At 43.9% G+C, this 4,259-nt stretch overlaps 1 pseudogene; it reads right to left on the bottom strand.

Moving 5' to 3' along the window:
• Positions 1-2,806: 2,806 nt before the first annotated feature.
• LOC111175954 (protein AMN1 homolog) lies at positions 2,807-3,924 on the bottom strand (annotated as a pseudogene).
• Positions 3,925-4,259: the final 335 nt, after the last annotated feature.

Genomic DNA, 4,259 nt, shown 5'->3' with positions numbered 1-4,259 from the left:
GACTCCACAGAGAATGAGGCTTCCAAAATAGCTCTGTCATTAGTTCTAAACCATTTACCTTGAGCTGCTTCCTGTTCTACATCCCGACATGTTCCCAGGACTTGAAGTTTCTGATGTGATGACTGACTTCCTGTTTGTGGATTCTACTCATCCCTCTGGTTTGACACCTGGCACCATTCCCTCAGGCTACCTGTGCTTCCTGTCCACCCTGCCCCTGGCCCTCTACACCAGGAGGACCCACCCATGTTCCACGCTGCTGGCAGCCACAAAAACCAAGCCAGAGGCATCCCGCTTGGTTGGCTCTCACCTCGTATCTGTCCCTGCTCTAATTCCCCACTCACTACTTCTTTCAGGGCCAACCTGGTGGCTGACCATCCGACTTTGTCTTCTGTTTCCATCCTTGAAATCATCCCTTGGACTAGACCATAGAATTCAGCTCTTGTTTCAGCTCTGGGCCTCTCTCTCTTAAGCTTTGCTTATGACTCTTCGTACTTACAAAATCTTCAACTAAACCCAGTGCCAGCTCTTGGAAATGTATTAGAGTGGTGCTAGCTGTTTTATCAAACAAATCCCCAACATTTCAGTGGTTTACACCATAAAAGTTTATTTCTCACTCACATAACAGTCAAAGGGGAGTTTTCCTGGCCTTAAGGCAGGACCAAGCCTCCTTCCAACTGTGGCTCTGCTATCCTTGAAGGTGTCAGAACCCTCTTTATCCAGCTAATGAGCAACAAAAAGGAGAGAATGGTGAGGAACCCCTGCTTCTTCACTGCCTTCCAGCCTGGAATTGACACATGTCACTTCCACTCACATTCCCTTGGTGAGAGCTTACCATGCGTTCCCACCTAAACGTAGGAGGAGATGGGAAGTATAGTCTGGGTGTGAGGTGCCAATCCCCCAGTGACAGTGTCTGCAAGGGAAGGGAGAGCCTGAGTTTGGGGAGGGCAACTGGCCTTCTCTGCCACAGCACTCTGTCCAAGCAGAGGCCCGCAGAGCTGTCTCCCTGGCTGAGCTGGTACTAGTCCCCATTAAGTGTGGGAAGGAAATTGCACATTTTTCTCCAGGATTATAGAACTCTCCATGGCAGAACTCTCCATGGCAACTGACAAAAACCCAAATCAGCCTAAGGAGAAAGGGCATTTGCTGGCTCTCATAACCGGGAAGTTAAGGGAATGAGGTGGCCTAAAGCGCAATTGGAACCAGACCCTTAACCGTGGATATTAGGTTTCTTTTTCCTCTTTGCATTTCTGTATCTTGACTGAGTCCCCTCTATCCTTCTGTAGATTTTCTCCATGTGACAGGGAAGGAGGCTGACACCTGCCCTTGCATCACTTCCTCCCAATTCCATGCTCTAAAAGGCAAAGGCCACTTCTCCTCCAGCTTCAAGCTGTAAAAACCACAGAAAAGTCTCTGATTGGACTGGCAGGGGCCACAGGCCTACCAGGGAGACAGGTGAGTTGTGAGTTCCTTTCCTAGCACATTGGAGTGGGAGCAGAGCAGCTTAGTTAGGGAAGCAGGTACTGCAGGACAGACAAAGCAATGCATACATAAACCTTTGACAGCACAGCATCTGACCATACCTCTGTGGCCAGCTCAGGCCCTGGGCCTCAGTGCAGATCCCAGGGAGCAGCCCCTTGAGACCAGAGCACACTCATTCTACACTATTCTAGTTAAAGCCATAGTTTCCATAAGAGTTAATAGGATCTTCTTGACTTTCCATGAATTCACCAGAGTTGGAAAAAGGCCTGATGATGTTTCTTTACAAGACCTGAAGGCCTTGCAAGTTTCATCAAGTTCCATCAAAGGGATATATTTACATAATGAAATATCATTGGAAAACTTGTGTTTTTCAGGCAAGAATTCACTTCAAGTGCTGAAGCGTCTCCTTTATTCATCCATCCAACAAATCATCATTTGCCCAGTTAAGAGTCACGTGCTGGACATGCAATGATGGATCAGTTCAAGTCTATGGCCTCACCAGGCTTAGAATCTCTGGTATATAAGCAAACACAGTTGAGGCAAAATGTGATACTATGATCAAGTCTTTAAGGTAATAGTGTTACACAAACAAACAAAGATACCCTGAATCCTGAGTGTAGAATCAAGAGCTTCTCAGGAATGGAAGAAACTCCTGATATGCTGAATAAATGAAGGTAGGAATCAGGAGCAAATAGCAGTCAGAATATCTTGGAGTCATGATGTACGGCAAAGCAATTTGGAGTGTCGGTATCACTGGTATGCTACCTTGCAGGTGTGCCTTTGGGACCAGCCATCCTCTAACTCTTTCCTTGATTGCCACTGAGTTTTAGTTGGAGATTTTTTCCCATGAACACACATTTCCAATTTTTTATTGTTAAGTCAATGACAATTGTTTTACATTTTCAGAAACTTATAATACCATTATGCAAAGTAAAGAAAACCAATACAGTCTAGCTCTTGATTCTTTTACTAAACTTTTTATTTTTGACTAATTTTTTTTCTTTTTTTTGCTTTTAGAAATACCTTTACTTAGAATTCTCCTAATATTTATCCATATTGGTAAATTTCTCTTATAGCAGTTCAAATATCTAGGTAGGAGAAGGACACTTCCAGGGAAAACAGGGAATTTAAAACTTTGTTATTTAAGAAACAAACACATTATCTTCCCCAAATACATCAGAGGGCATGCTAGGATTGACATTTCAAGAACAATCACTCCTCAAACAAACTTAGAAATAATAGCACTATGAAAATGTTTAAGAGTCTGGTTAACTTCAAAGCATAAATCATATTATTGGAAAGCCAATCTCTACATCATTGTTTCCTGGTAAAGTAGTATGAAGATCATAGCTTTGATAAGCTTCAATAAGCATCAATATACAGCCCACAACACTTGCTTTAGTTTGTTTGGACCTACTAATTGCTCCAAGGCTTCTCCTGAATGGTCTGTTATCAGGGGGCATCCATGGAAGAGTAATATACATATCTGAGGACAGCAAGTAAGGACAGCTTCTACAGCCTTATCAGTCACATTCACACAATACCCCATATGAGTTTCCTCTAATTTCTCGGCACAAGGTCCACTAACAAGCACAACCACACCACTGTGAGATACCTGAGTAGCTGAAAAATCAACTCTGCAAAAATGGGCAGCTTTCTCCTAATGTCTGCAAGTACACCTCAGTAATATCTAAGCAGCCACCTAAGTCAATGATCTTTTTTTTTTTTTTAATTTCGTTTATTTTTGGCTGCGTTGGGTCTTCGTTGCTCTGTGCAGTCTTTCTCTAGTTGCGGCGAGCGGGGGCTACTGTTCATTGCGGTGCACGGGCTTCTCATTGCAGTGGCTTCTCTTGTTGCGGAGCACGGGCTCAGGCGTGCAGGCTTCAGTAGTTGTGGCTCGCAGGCTCAGTAGTTGCTGCGCACGGGCTTGGTTGCTCTGCACCACGTGGGATCTCCCCGGACCAGGGCTCGAACCCGCGTCCCCTGTATTGGCAGGCAGATTCTTAACCGCTGCGCCACGAGGGGAAGTCCCTAACTTTAGCAGCCGGCAATTGAGTGCAAGAGCCAGGACTCCTTCATCAGTGAGATTGAAGCATCTTTTCAAAGAAGCTTCGTGCAGGCAAGAACAAGGTGAAGCCACAGCTTTTATTCCTTTTGAAGTTATGGAAATTCTGTTTTCTTTTGAGGAATTTAAATTTAATTTCTTCAGTTTTCTGCAGTTACATAGGTGCAGGAGAGCAGTATCTGAAATATCACAGCTTCGTAGATCTAGAGTTTGGACTCAGGATGTAAAATCTCACTGATATTTGAATGTGTTATCTGCCCCTGCACGCTCATTATTTTGAACAGTCTATCTTTTATGTTAGGTGGCAAAAGCTTAATGTCTGTGATATATCTAGAAATATTCTTCATGAAGCACCAAAGGCATCCACTGCGGGCTGGGCATCGCGGCCACCCTCAGGAGCCTCTTCCGCGGTCCCAGAGAAATCCAGCCAGAGACCGTCTGTCAACTCCTGCCCCGTGCGAGATGTTATTTTTGACTAATTTTTGATTTACAGAAAAGTTGCATAGATAATACAGAGAGTTTCTATATATCCCTTGCCCAGTTTCTCCTAACAGTACATTTGTCAGAACTAAGAAACTAACATTGGTACATTACTATTAACTAAACTCCCTACTTTGTTCTGATTTCACCAGTTTTTCTGCTAATACCTCGCTTCTGTTCCAGGATCCAATCCAGAATACCACATTGAATTTTGTAGCTCTTGTTTTTTAAGGAT

The sequence above is a fragment of the Delphinapterus leucas genome, chromosome 2 (genome assembly GCF_059928025.1).
Source record: "Delphinapterus leucas isolate spDelLeu-1000000601 "Yukka" chromosome 2, BTC_Dleu_Yukka2, whole genome shotgun sequence".
Taxonomy (NCBI): domain Eukaryota; kingdom Metazoa; phylum Chordata; class Mammalia; order Artiodactyla; family Monodontidae; genus Delphinapterus; species Delphinapterus leucas.
Note: the sequence above shows the minus strand (reverse complement) of the source record. Positions and strands in the feature narration are given on the sequence as shown.